The 15,349-nt window shown below is 34.3% G+C and overlaps 1 protein-coding gene across 1 annotated transcript in view; it reads right to left on the bottom strand.

Annotated features, from left to right (window-relative positions):
- MALRD1 (MAM and LDL receptor class A domain containing 1) overlaps nucleotides 1-15,349 on the bottom strand; it is an 844,925-nt gene that overhangs the window by 739,793 nt on the left and 89,783 nt on the right.

The raw sequence follows: 15,349 nt of genomic DNA, 5'->3' as shown, positions 1-15,349 counted from the left end.
TCAGCAAGATATTCTCAAAAGAAAAGATGCAGTTAAATTAAAAATCTACTTTAAATTTAATCTAGGACTCTTCTCATTTTCTAGTTCCTTACAGGGAACATAGTGAACATTAAAAATGTCAAGGGCATGCTTGAGAAATAAATATATATAACAAGAGATCTGATCTGAAATTCACCCATAAGCTTAAACAGATGTCTTTACCAATATGTTTCAGTGCTAGAGAGTTTACTAACCTAGTGGGTCAACAATGAAGTATCCAAGACAGACCGAACCTTGCCTTACACAGTCAACGAAGGTGCCATCTGTTTTGACTCATGGTGTGGACACCCACCTATTGGAAAGCACTGGATAAAGATCAAAAGTTGTTTCTTAATTCCAGGAATGGTCAGATGGTGTTGACTTAGAATTACTACAAACCTGGGATAGCTATAAAAGATTTTGAATCCTGTGTATGAGCTTGCCCTGTTCTTTCTTTTCTAGACCACATATGATAGAACTTCACGGAAATAAGCCCAGTTTTCTTTCTAACCTATGAATAACATCAAATGTACCAAATAAAGTAATACGACAAAAGAGAATGTGAAAGAAAAATATTCATATGGATAAAAATCATCTCCCAGTTTAGAAAAGAGTGTGCATGTGTGTATACATACTTATACATTGTTCTGATATATAAAAATATGTATCAGAACAATTGACAAAATTAGTAACAAAAAATATTAAAATGAAAGAGAAAATCAGTAAGATTTTGAAGGTTTTTAGAAGGAGAGAAGAATACGCCATCACCACCCCAGAATTAAAAATAAGACTATTATAAGAACCTCCAGAATATTTAATAAACCCAGCTAGATAAATAGTGCCTTACACAGAGAAAATGCTTAATGAATATTTGTGGATGACATAAAGATCTGTTATCTATAAAGGTAGAAATGAAATCAGTGAATGTATAGAAAAAGAACTTGGAATAATCAGTTGAAAATCTTAATAAATCAATCAAATGGAATAGACCAAATGGAAGACGAAAATACAAAAATGGATGACAAAATAATCAAATAGCACTAGAAGAAGGATGGAGATCACTATAAATCAAAGTACCTGGGAGTTGCTAATCTCCCAGAAAAAAAAAAAAATATGAACAGGTCTGAAATTGAAAATAGGGCCAAGTAAAAAATTACTGAGTCCATAAGACAGTAACAGAAAGTTAACCTTTTCAGAAATGTATTTAGATAAGACAAAGCTATCCCAAATAGCAAATATTTAGAAAATACAGGAGCACAAAAAAATAATTATTATTATTTCAGAAATGAGGCATGACACAAAATAAACCCCAAAATATCAGTACTTCTATTTGTTGCTAATGAAATATAAAAAGGAAATGAATTGGGAAAAAAAATATCTGGTAGTTAATATGCACAAATACATACAGAATTCATATATTAAAAAGTAAATTATATGTTCTTATAAAAATAAGGAAAAACTAAATATTAAAATGGTGTTTAATATTCATGACTCAACCATATTAATACAATAAAGATAAAAATAAAACTCAAGTTATTACATAATTTTAATGCTATGTCGAAATAACATCTTGCTTGTTGAATTAGGTAAAATTAGACATTTTAGAATTAAATAATAAAAAATTCATATGTAAAGCTAAACATTTAAAAAAGTAAATAAGAGAAAAATCTCTTCTAGATTTCAAATTATATTATAAACAAAAATAATCGAATTATCTGGAAAAATAGAAAAATAATTCAATAGAACAGATCAGATAACAGAGATGTAATACCAAACATACATCATACTACTTGATACACTCAAAACAAATTATTGGGACTGACTTCTGGGAGCCAAGATGGAGGATCAAGCAGAAAATCTCCTAAACTCTCTCATACTCACCTCCAAAGAATTATAAATTAGCACTCCAAAACAAATTTTGGAATGGAAGAACCAACAAAAAGATGAGGTGAAACAAGTTTCTAGTCCAAGGCAACTAGGAAGGTCAACAGGAAAGGTGTGTCTCACTCAAGTAAAAGAGGAGTACAGGCCAGGGAAGGCAGTGTTCCAACAAGCCAGGAGCATGCCCTGCAAGCTAGCAAGCTAGTGGGAGGGTCTGAGCCCCAGGATAGCACCAGGTAAATGGGCAGACTTCATCACTAGGACCCACCAAGAGCCTCAATGTAGTGCCAGGTAAGCCACCAGACCCATTAGGCACCGCATGGTACCACAGAGAACCAACTACCCCCAACCCTACCTCAGCACAGGACATTGCAAAGCACCAGACCCCCACTGGCCTGGCACCACACAAGCCCCTGTGGATCTCAGGGCAGCAGCAGCACAGCCCCATGCAAAAAAGACAAGGCTTACAGCCCTTCACACAAGAAGGTTGGGATAATTCCCCTTCCATCCCAGGAGCAGAGTTCAATTTTAAAAGTAATGAAATAGGCTGGAAAAGATGAAAAAAAAGAAAAAGAAGGAAGGAAGGGAGGAAGGAAGGAAGGAAGGAAGGAAGGAAGGAAGGAAGGAAGGAAGGAAGGAAGGAAGGAAGGAAGGAAGGAAGGAAGGAAGGAAGGAAGGAAGGAAGGAAGGAAGGAAGGAAGGAAAGACCTACTACAGAAAGTTATTATAATGATGGGGAAGAACAAGACACAGAATCAGAAGAGGACAACAACGTCAAAACATCTACATGCAAAGTCTCAAAGAAAGATGTAAATTGGTCTCAAGACCAAAAAGAACTCTTAGAACAGCTTCAAAAGGAGATTAAAAAATCAAATAAGAGAGGTAGAAGAAAAACTGAGAAAAGAAATGAGAGTGATGAAAAGGAATCATGAAAAAAGTCAACATCTTAGTAAAGGATAATAAACATCTTAACAAAAAAATGGAAAAACAGGTACAAAGATTTATTGAAGAAAACAACTCTCAAAAACATGAAATTGACCAAATAAAAAAAGAAGGTAAAAAAGCTAACTGAAAAAAATAACTCCTTAAAACTTAGAATTGGACAAGTAGAAGCCAATGACTCTATGAGACTTCAATAATTAACCAAAATCAAAGAATGAAAAAATAGAAGAAAATGTAAAATGTCTCATTGGAAAACCATTGACCTGTAAAAAGAATCCAGGAGAGATAATTTAAGAATTACTGGATGACCTGAAAGCCATGATCAAAAAAGGACCTGAACATCACACTTCAAGAAATTATAAAAGAAAACTGCCCTATATGCTAGAACCAGAGGGTAAAATAGACATTGAAAGAATCCACCAATCACTTCTGGAAAGAGATGCCAAAATGAAATCCCAGGAACACTATAGCCAAATTCTAGAACTCTCAGGTCAAGGAGAAAATATTGCAAGAAGCCAGAAAGAAAAAATTCAAATATTGGGGAGCCACAGTCAGGATTACAAAGGATTTAGCAGCTTTGATATTAAAGGATCACAGGGCATGAAATATGCTATTCCAGGAGGCAAAAGACTTAATAATACAACTACCAAGAATCACCTACCCAGACAAACTGAGCATAATCCTTCAGGGGAAAAAATGTTCATTCAATCAAACAGAAGGCTTTCAAGCTTTCCTGATGAAAAGACCAAAGCTGAACAAAAAAAACTGATTTTCAATTTCAAGACTCAAGAGGAGCTTAAAAAGGAAAAAAGGAAAGAGAAAAAAAAAAGAGATTCAATAAGGCTAAATTGTTTACATCCCTACATGGAAAGATGATACATGTAATTCTTAAGAACTGTATCACTATTAGTGCAATTAGGAGTAGACATAGACAGAGGGTACAGACATAAGGTGACTTTAAGAGAATGACATAAAAATATTTAGGGGGTGAGAAAGATGATTACACTGGGAGCAGAATGAAGGGAGAGACAGAATGAGGCAAATTATCTTACATGCAGAGGCACAAAAGACCTAATGCAGTGGAGGGGAAAATGGGAGGGTGGGCAGTGGGCATCACTTGAACCTTACTCTCATCAGAATTGGCTCAAAGAGGAAATAACACACAATCAAGTGGGTATAGAAATTTATCTTACACAACAAAGAAGCAGGGCAGGGGTAAATAAAGGGGGGGTAGCTGATAGAAGGGTAGGCAGATGGGGGGGGAGATGGAGGTCAGAAGAAATAAAAACTGGGGAGGAAGAAAAGGGAGAAAGAAGAGAGAGGATAAACAGGAGGAAAAATATCATGGAGGGAAATACACAGTAATTATAACTGTGAATGTGAATAGCATAGATTCTCTCATAAAATGGAAGCAGATAACAGAGTGAATTAAAAAAGAGAATCCTACAATATGTTGTTTACAAGGAAGGTAAAGGTAAGGGTAAGGGGCTGGAGCACTATCTATTATGTTTCAGATGAAGTAAAAAAAAAGCAGATGTAGTAATCATGATCTCAGACAAAGCAAAAGCAAAAATTGATCTAATTAAAAGAGATAAGGAAGGAAACTACATGCTAACAGGTACCATACACAATGAAGTAATATCAGTACTAAATATATATGCACCAAATTGTATAGCATACAAATTCTTAAAAGAGAAGTCAAGCGAATTACAGAAGGAAATAGATAGCAAAACTATACTAATAGGGGAATCTCAATTTTCCCTTCTCAGAACTAGATAAATCTAACAACAAAACAAACAAAAAAGAAGTTAAGGAGGTGAATAGAATTTTAGAAAAGTTAGCTATGACAGACCTCTGGAGAAAACTGAATGGGGATAGGAAAGAATATACCTTTTTCTCAGCAGTATATGGCACTACACAGAAACTGACCATGCATTAGGGCATAATAACCTCAAAATAAAATGCAGAAAGGCAGAATAAAGCAATAAAAACTGTATTCAGTAAAGGGCAGTGGAAAGATAGATTAAAAACTAATTAGAAACTAAATAATCTAATCCTAAAGAATAAGTGAGTCAAAGAACAAATCGTAGAAACAATCAATTTAATTAAAGAGAATGACAATAATGAGACAACGTATCAAAATTATTGGATGCAGCCAAAGCTGTATTTAGGGGAAATGTTATATCTCTAAATTCCTAAAGCAATAAAATAGAGAAAGATCAGGTCAATGAATGGGGCATGCAACTAAAAAATCTAGAAAAAGAACTAATTAAAAATCCCCCATTGAGGACCAAACTGGAAATCCTAAAAACAAAAGGTGAGATTAATAAAAGTGAAAGTAAGAAAACTATTGAGCTAATAAATGAAACTAGGAACTGATTTTATGGAGAGGGAAATAAGATATATAAACTTTTGGTTAATTTGAATTAAAAAAAAGAAAGAAAAAAACCAAATTTCCTGTATCAAAAATGAAAAGGGTGAATTCATCACCAAGGAAGAGGAAATTAAAGCAATCATTAGAAAATATTTTGACCAATTATATGCCAATAAATATGACAATGTAAATGAAATTGATGAATATTTTTAAAAAACATAAATTGGCCAGATTGACAGAAGAGGAAATAGAATACTCAAATAACCCCATTTTAGAAAAAATAAACTGAACAAGTGATCAATGAATTCCCTAAGAAAAAATCCCCAGAGTGAGATGGGTTCACAAGCAAATTCTACCAAACACTTAAAGAAAAATTAATTCTAATACTATATAAACCATTTGGGGAAATGGGCAAAGAAGAAGTCCTATAAAATTTCTTTTATGACACAAATGTGAGGATGATACCTAAACCAGGAAGAACTAAAACAGAGAAAGAAAACTATAGAACAATACTGCTAATGAATATTGATGCAAAAATTTAAATAAAATACTAACAAGGAGATTACAGCAATATATCATAAGGATCACACACTACGATCCTTGTGGGATTTATACCAGGAATGCAGGGCTGGTTCAATATTAGGAAAACTGTCAGCATAACTGGCCATATCAATAACAAAATTAAAAGAAATCAGGGCAGGTAGGTGGCACAGTGGAGAGAGCACCAGCCCTGGACTCAGGAGGATCTGAGTTCAAATCCAGTCTCAGACCAGACACTTGATACTTACTAGCTGTGTGATTCTGGGCAAGTCACTTAACCCCAATTGCCTCACTAAAAAAAAAGTTAAAAGAAATAAAATGATGATCTGAATAAATGCAGAAAAAGCTTTTGACAAAATGTAGCACCCTTTCTTATTAAAAACTTGAGAGAGCATAGGAATCAATGGAGCTTTCCTTAAAATTATAGGTAATATATTTTAAAACCATCAGCAAGCATTATTTGTAATGGGGATAAGCTAGAAGCCTTCCCAATAAGATTGGGGATGAAGCAAGGATTCCCATCATCACCACTATTATTCAATATTGTACTAGAAATTTTATCTATAGCAATAAGAGAAAATGAAGAAATTAAAGGAAGTAGAATAGGCAATAAGAAAAAACTATCACTCTTTGCAAATAATATGATGGTATACTTAGAGCACCTTAGAGACTCAATTAAAAACTATTTGAAATAATTAACAGCTTTAACAAAGTTGCAGAATATAAAATAAACCCATATAAATCATCAGCATTTCTCTATATTACCAAAAATACAGCAGCAAGACATTTAAAGAGAAATTCCATTTAAAATAAATGTAGACATTATAAAACACCAAGGAGTATACCTGCCAAGACACACCCAGTAACTATATGAACACAATTACAAAATATCTTTCACACAAATAATGTCATATCTAAACAATTGGAAAAATAGCAATTGCTCATGCGTAGGCCAAGCCAACATAAAAATGACAATTCTACCTAAATTAATTTACTTATTCAGTGCCATACAAATTAAACTTTCAAATAATTATTTTATAGAGCTAGAAAAATAACAACAAAATTCACCCTAAAGAACAAAAGATCAGGATCAGGGAATTAATGAAAAAAAGGCAAACAAAGGCACTCTAGCCATAACAGACCTCAAACTATATTATACAGCCATAATCATTGAAACTATCTAGTACTGGCTAAGAAACAGAGTGGTGGATCAGTGGGATAGATTAGGTGCACAAGACACAGTAGTAAATAACCCTAGATACATAGTGTTTGATAAACCTAAAGACCCCAACTTATTGGATAATAACTCACTATTTAACAAAAACTGCTGAGAAAACTGGAAGACAATATGGCAGAAACCAACCAGAGATCAACACTGTAAAACATATACCAAGATAAAGTTAAAATGAGTACATGATTTAGACATAAAGGACGATAACCATAAGCAAATTAGGAGAGCAAGGAACAGTAAACTATGGGGAAGGGAAGAATTTGTGACCAAACAAAGATACAGAGAAAGTTATAAAATATAGAATGGGTAATTTTGATTTTATAAAATTTAAAAGATTTTGCACAAACAAAACCAATGCAGCCAAGATTAGAAGGAAAGCAGAAGGCTGGGGAAAAAAATCTCTATAGGAAGTGCCTCTGGTAATCAAATCAAATATATAGAGAACTGAGTCAAATTTATAAGAATAAAAGTCATTCTGGGGCAGCTAGGTGCTCAGTGGATAAAGTACCAGCCCTGGAGTCAGGAGGATCTGAGTTCAAATCCGGCCTCAGACACGTAACACTCACTAGCTGTGTGACCCTGGACAAGTCACTTAACTCCAATTGCCTCACCAAAAAAGAAAAAAAAAAGATTAAAAAAATAATAAAAGTCATTCTCTAATTTATAAATGGTCAAAGGATATGAACAAGCAGTTTTCAGATGAAGAAATCAAAGCTATCTATAGTCATATGAAGAAATGTTTTAAATCACTATTGATTAGAGAAATGCAAATTAAAACAATTTTGAGATACCACCTTACACCTATCAGATCAGCTAATATAACAGAAAAGGAAAATGATAAATGTTGGAGAGGATGGGGGAAAATTGGGACACTAATGTACTACTAGTGAAGTTATGAACTGATCCAACCATCCTGGAGAGCAGTTTGAATTATTCCCAAAGGGCAATCAAACTGTACGTACCCTTTAATCCAATAATACCCCTACTAGGAATATATCCCAAAGAGATAATAAAAAAGAGGAAAGAACCTACATGTACAAAAATAATTATAGCAGCTTTTTTGTGGTAGCAAAGAATTGGAAATTGAGTGTATGCCCATTAACTGAGGAATGACTGAACAAGTTGTGGCATATGAATGTAATGGAATACTACTGGACAATAAGAAATAATGAGCAGGCAGATTTCAGAAAAACTTGGAAAGGCTTACATGAATTGATGCAAAGTAAAGTGAGCAGAACCAGGAGAACATTGTACACATTAATAGTAACATTGTGCGATAATAAAACAAGAATGACTTATTTCTTCTCAGCAATACAATGATCCACGACAATTCCAAAGAGCACATGATGGAAAATGCTATCCATATCCAGAGAAAGAACCAATGGAGTCTAAAGGCAGATCGGAGCATACTATTTTCACTTTATTTTTTTTCATTATTCTTTTCTTTTGGCCTGTTTCTTCTTTCACAACATGACTAATATGGAAATTTTTTTTGAAGGATTGCACATACATAATCTTTATCAAATTGTTTGCTGTCTTAGGGAGGCAGTGGTAAGGAAGGGAGGGAAAAAATTGGAACTGAGACTTTTTTAATTTATGTGAAAAATTGTGTTTATGTATAATTATAGAAATAATTTTTAAAATTATTGGAAAAGGAATGAGTTATTATATGTTAACTTCTAAGAAAACTAAATAGTTAATTAGTAGAAGTTATGTTTGGACTTATATCTAACACTACACACCACAATAAATTCCAAATCGATAAATTATCTTAAAATATAAAAATAATCTTTTTAACAGTGACATAAAGGAAAGTATATCAATTATTTCAATTATTTTTTAAAATTATATTTTTATACAAAAACAATTCTGCCAGAAAAATGAAAAGATAAAAATTTTAAGACCAATGCCAAAATATCTAGGGAATTAATACTAGTCTACAAAATTTAAGAAAGCATAACATTTTTTAAAACTCTAAGGTACTATCTTAAAATCATCAAATAAAATATATTTCGTGTGATCATAGTTTGAGAACTGGTAGTGACCAGAGGTCAACTAGTCAAACCCTCTTACATTATAAGCAATGAAACCGACACCTAGAAAGATCAAAGAATTCCCTGAGATCATTCAGATAAGAAGTAGTAGAATTTATATTGCAGCCTCAGTCATCTAACATCAAATCCTGCTTGTTTGTTTTTGTTTTGTTTTCTATTCTGCATTTTCTGGCGTGCTGGTAAAGGTGGTGAAAAATATTATTTAATGTAATTCTGGGAAGAAAAGAACACTAAGTACTGGTAGAGCCATGAATCGGTTTAAATATTTTGGAAAGTATTACAGCATTCTGTGGTTATATAGTGATATAATTTACAAAAGAGTGCATTTTTTATCCAAAATTCCCAGTACTAGATTTATACCTCCAAGGAGGTTACTGATGGGAAGAAAAGTAATATTTGAGCAAAAATATTGACACAAGCACTATTTGATATAGCAAAAAAGCTAGAAGCAAACTATGTGTTCAAAAACTGGGGAGTGGCTAAATGGTGTTGTATGAATGTAAGGTAATATAATTATACCTTAAAGTTAAAAGGATAAGAAGAATTTAAAAAATTGAGAATACATATGAATGATGCCCACTAAAGAAAGTTGATTTGAAAGAATGACACATACATTGATTAATAGTATGCAAATGAAGATAACATGAAAGGAACTCCAAAATATCAAGTGAAACATCATATATGGGATTGGTTTCACCCTCTTAAAATTAAAGATCATGGTCCTCCTCTTTTTAAACAGCTTGTAAATTACAAAACTACGTAGCTGCATATACAATCAACTATAATAACTCTTGTTCTTCTTAACCATTTTAGGAAGAATAATTTGTCTTTTGTTACTGTATTTGTTTTGTTTTGCTATTTTTCTTTTGCATTAGTATATTCTATTCATTTATAGCAAACACTCAGAATGAAAAAAAAATCAACTTATCTTTAACTGAAGACAAAATCCATTGTAAAAGTTCAGACAGAACATAAGCAAAATTTAAAATGAACAAGAAACTCCTGAGGGCAAGGGATGGCAGAAAAGAGGGATTAAGTGGAGAAAGGATAAATTCACCAGGTCTCAAAGCAGCGACAAACTTTGTCTAGGAAAGCCATTCCTGAAACAGATCAATGTGCCAGACCAAGGTCCTACTGGTCGTGATTATGTTCACTTCAGGAAAATAGCACCCTTCTCTTGCAATCAGCTGATAGCTAGCTAGTGCTTATCTGTACCCCCAAAACTGAATGAATTCCATATCCCATGATCGTTCAATTCCCCATTCCATTTAGGATCACAACATCCTCATACCAAAAAAAGTACTAAATTCAAAATAAAATTTAGCAATTAAAAAGAGATACAGTTGGCAATCTCAGCAGACATGGACTGGGCTTCAATTTGTAAAATTTTTCTGCAGCTCTGTATTTTTGGTCCACAGCTATGAGTTTATTGAGAATTGGAATTCCCAGCGAAGAAAATCCTTCTACCAAAGCAGTTTGGTACTTACTCTAAAATTCATAATTTCAGAGAAGTGCTTGGGAAAGTGAGATTAACTGACTTGCTCTGGGTCACATAGTCAGTATGTGTCAAAGGTGAAACTTAACTCAGATCTTCCAGACTCTGAGACCTACTCTCCATTTCCTATAGCACACTGCCTGTCTATAGTCACATTCACTTACGTTTAGAAGTTCTTAAATTTCTTGATGACCTTAGGATTCAATTTATGGTGGGATTAATCTAGGAAAATGGAAGACTCTAGTACTTTTCCTTTCAAGTGTGTGACATAACATGAATCTATGATGTAAATGGGATCATAGCAGTAAATTATTCTATTATGATTAAGAAACAATTCACAGAACTTTTTATATCTAAAATATAGCAATTAGAATGGAGAAGGAAGCTCTTAACATTTTAGGTGTCATGGACATCTTTGATAATATGTCAAAGACTTTGGACCCCTTCTCAAAACTGTGTTTTTAAATGCACAAAATATATAGTGTTGTAAAGGAAATCAATTAGAGGGGCAGCTGGGTGATGCAGTGGATAGAGCACTGGCCCTGAAATCAGAAGGACCTGAGTTCAAATGTGACCTCAGACCAAACACTTTACTCTTACTAGCTGTGTGACCCTGGGCAAGTCACTTAACCCCAATTGCCTAAAAAAAGAAAGGAAATTAATTATTTTAAATAGTTATATTTTTTAAGTAGGTTTAAGGACCTTAAGTTAGGAAACTTTGAATCAGAATAACAAAAAGAGTAAGATACTCTCCAAAGGCAGGATAAAATTAGAATGAACTGAGGCTAGTCACTAGCCAGTTCCAGCATGTGCATCAAATTGTCTCCATTTTTTTTCATTAGCTATGCCCTATCTGGTAACTATTTTCTTCTTTCCCATAAGGACAGGAGACACAATGGAGCTAAAATAAAAATGTTTTTGGTGGTGACTACAGCTGAAGTTGAGTTCTACAAATTACTAAAATTATTATATTTAATGTTTCATCATTACCAAGTAATTCAAAACTCCATGCATGCACATACAGACAAATGCTCAAGTCCAGGCTCTGGGTTCATTGTCCCTCACTTTACCATGCAGAGTTCACCAAGGGCTCAACACCACACCAATCCTTTATGTCTCCCATGGTTCTCTCTTCATTACTTCTCAAATCAATTCCACTCATTAAAAAACTTCTTGACTTCCTGTATCATACGTCCATATGCAAGGGCCAGATTTCCTTATCACTATTTCAAATGTACTGGATTACCAGAGGTAAAATGAAATATTGATTCACTTTAAGTAGTTTGGGCACACTGATAATTAATGATTTTGAACTATTGTACATAACTCTATCTGATTCCTCCCAGGATTCTCAATTTTTACACTAGCCTACATTGAAACTTCTTAAAAACTGTATTTTGTTTGTAACAGAAAAACAGGTTTTAATAATCCTTGTCCCTACAAAAATATGATAAAAAAAAAGAAAAGGAAACTAAGTAATTTTAAAGTATTGTTAACTTTAATTTCTTTGTTCAAAGAGAAGGTCTGGTTAACTACTTGGTCATAGAAAGAACAGCAAGAATGTTCTAATATTCTTTTTTACAACATTATTGTTGTAACATTCTAATTTGTAACTTGGGCTTCCATTGGTTGACTGAGAATGAGAAGTCCTAGATGAAGTATAGAGTGGAGTTCCTTCACTCCTTGTTTTTTGTTTGTTTGTTTGTTTTTGTTTGTTTGTTTTCCAGAAAAATTACTGGGCCCATGTGATGGCAGGACAGAGAAGAATAATTATAATGGCCTGTATTTATATAGCATTTAAAACATAGTATCTCCTCAAAACACCTTTTATATTCCCAGTGTCTAGTGTGATGCTGTAGATACAGTAGGTGCTTAATAAATGCTTGATGGTTAACAGATTCCCTCACCACTCGGGAATTTAATTATATTCTGTATCTCAGCCAACCAACTAAAAGAAGTAGGGAAAAAAAAAATCTTTGCTGACCTCCTATTCCACTCCATCTTCCACTCTTGAAATTACTTTGCATGTAAGGCCCTTAAAAGGAAGAATTTTTTTTATTTTGTCTTTGTATTCCTAGCATTTATTGAAATGCCTGACACAAAGTAAGTCCTTAATTAATACTCACTGAAAAAAATGAATGAACAGGATTGAGCTAAAATTAGCTTTCAAAATTACTGGGCAGCTAGGTAGTGGAGAAAACTAAGCAACGGTGAGGAATATCTGATTTCAAATCTAGCCTCAGACATTTGATAGCTATGTGATCCTGGACAGGATACTTAATCTCTTTCCCTAAGCTTCCTCATTTGTAAAATGGAGATGATAATAAAAACATCTACCTCCCAGGATTTTGTGAGGATCAAATGAGATACGCAAAGTGCTTAACACACTGCCTGGCAAATAGTAAGCACTCCATAAATGTTAGGGTTTTTTTTTAACTGTTGTTATCATTATTATTATTATTAGCTATAATGGTCAGTCGGCCCATCAATTTGCATTTACTAATCACTGTGTACCTGGCACTGTGCTAATATTGGGGATACAAAGAAAGATAAAAACACTTCTCTGCCTTCAAGAGGCTCACAGTGAAATTGGGGAGAGAACATGCAAAAAACTATGACCATGCAAGATATAGATAGAGTTAGATGGGAGGTCCTCTAAAAGTGGAAGGAACTAATAGTGGGAAGATCGCCTAATCCTATACCTTCATTTACAAATGAGGAAGCTGGGGCAAGTCAATCAACTTGCCCAAGGTTACATAGGTAGTTGGGGCAGAGCTAGAATTAAAATCTAAGTCTTCTGATTTCAATTCTTGCCCTCTTTTTACTAACCATTCCATTTCTTATTTCTGTGGCTTTATAAACCCTAAATTTTTACTTTGCAAACTAGATATGATAAATTATGTAGAGGAAAGTGAACACTGAAGTATGTGCAGCACAAGGAAGGAAGACTGAATATCCCCATATACCTACACTGGCATCTGCTTGTTTATCCAATTCCACCAACTCTCACCTCTGTCCAGCTCAGTTCCAATTCAGAGTTAATTTTCTAGACAAAAGAAGTAAATATTCCCAGGGCTAAGCAAACACAAGGTAGTACTTGAAGTTGTCCTTAGGCCCACTGTGCTCCACGCAAATCCATCTCTGTCCCCTCCATTTCATCTTGAGTCTTCTCCCCTCCCAAAACTGTAATTAGAGATGCCCCAGTTGACTTATCCTTATCTACAGTTTACTCCATCCTAGACCCCCCCACCACCTGTTACAAAGCACAACCACATAAATTACAGTCTTAAATTGTAAAAGAGGAACTGGCTCTTTCTGATAAAAGTCGTTATCACCATTTCCTGGTGCTGATAACAAGTGCATTTTGGCTTTGATACGTGCCTGAAGGCAGCAAGAGAAAATGATGCCAAGGTTTCAACTTCAGGCTTTGATCAAACATTCCTCTTTTGTGCTTGCTACTGATCTCTGAGGACCTTTGATGCCGTCTGAAAAACCACAATGGATTTATTCAATGCTCTTTTTCCTTCGCCCCTGGAGCAAAAAGGCAGCATGACATTGGTCCTCTCCCCATCTGCCCTTCTACCTGACCTGAAGTGCCAAATCTCTACCATCCTTTCCCAAATGACCTTGGCTCCACTCCATGACTTCCCTCAGCATCTCCACCTGGCTGAACATCAATGAGGTTTGGTACAGCTACATCTGAGCGGCTCCTGATGCTCAAATCTTAACATTCAAAAAGAGGCCACACAGGTCAAGAAAAAGGACAGGAGGCAAGGGCTGCTTAGGTTCAATGGTACATAATCAGAAAAAAATGAACTCGATATGTCTACATTTAATCTTTTCAATGTTTTCTCCAGCCTTCTCCTTTCACTGCCTCATCAATTTCCCCATAGTGTCCCGGACTTTATGTGCAATTACTAAATACAAAATGACTTTCATTTATTGCTACAACAGTAACCAGCCTACGTTCATATATTATCTCTGTATCTAATGCAACAGAAATTAAATTATAGAGTATTATCTTATAGTAATTATTTGCAGATTGCTCATTTCTAATAGGCATAGAGACCAGGGGGAAAAGTTTGGGAAGTTCATCACACCAGAGATTTAGAGTTCATCTTACAGATATACAAACTAAGGCTGAGAGGTCATAAATTGCCCAGACTTATGCAGAAGTAAGTAGCAGAATCAGGATTCAAATTCGATATTCTTAACCTCAATGTTTTTCCCCTGTACTCTTAAAAGTTTATGAGCTATTCCTATCAACATTATTGCATTATATTATCTCTTGAAGTATTTTCCAGAATTTTTTTCTATTTTTAAGTAGGGCAAATGAAGTCACGATAAAACAAAGAATGCCCACAGTAACTATATAGTATGATCATGTAACTAAATATGTGTACCCACATTTGAGGATAATCCATCAACAGACTAGACTTTGCTGAATAGAAGTTCAATATGATTGGTAGTGTGATGTGGCAGCCTTTGGCACCCCACCCCCATTTAGTTTTCTTTCATTTATTGTCTTTCCCTGTTATATTGTATGCTCCTTGGGAGAAGGGGCTGTCTTTTCTTTATGTATTTGTATTCCCAGCACTTAAAACAGTGATAACACATGGGAGGCTCTTAGTAAGTATTTGTTGGCTACTGACTATCAGCATGAGAGGATAGATTGAAGGAACTGGAAGAATGTTACCCAGGAAAATACAAGGCTTCTGAGGATATGAGAGGTGTATTCTAATATTAAAAAAGCTGACAGAAAGAAGAGGAATAAGGCTTCTTCTACTTGAACCTGAAGTATAAAACCAGGATCA

The sequence above is a fragment of the Phascolarctos cinereus genome, unplaced genomic scaffold, assembly GCF_003287225.1.
Source record: "Phascolarctos cinereus isolate Bilbo 61053 unplaced genomic scaffold, phaCin_HiC Scaffold_1;HRSCAF=81, whole genome shotgun sequence".
Classification (NCBI taxonomy): Eukaryota; Metazoa; Chordata; class Mammalia; order Diprotodontia; family Phascolarctidae; genus Phascolarctos; species Phascolarctos cinereus.
The sequence above is the reverse complement of the archived record's forward strand: the minus strand, read 5'-3'. Positions and strand labels throughout refer to the sequence as shown.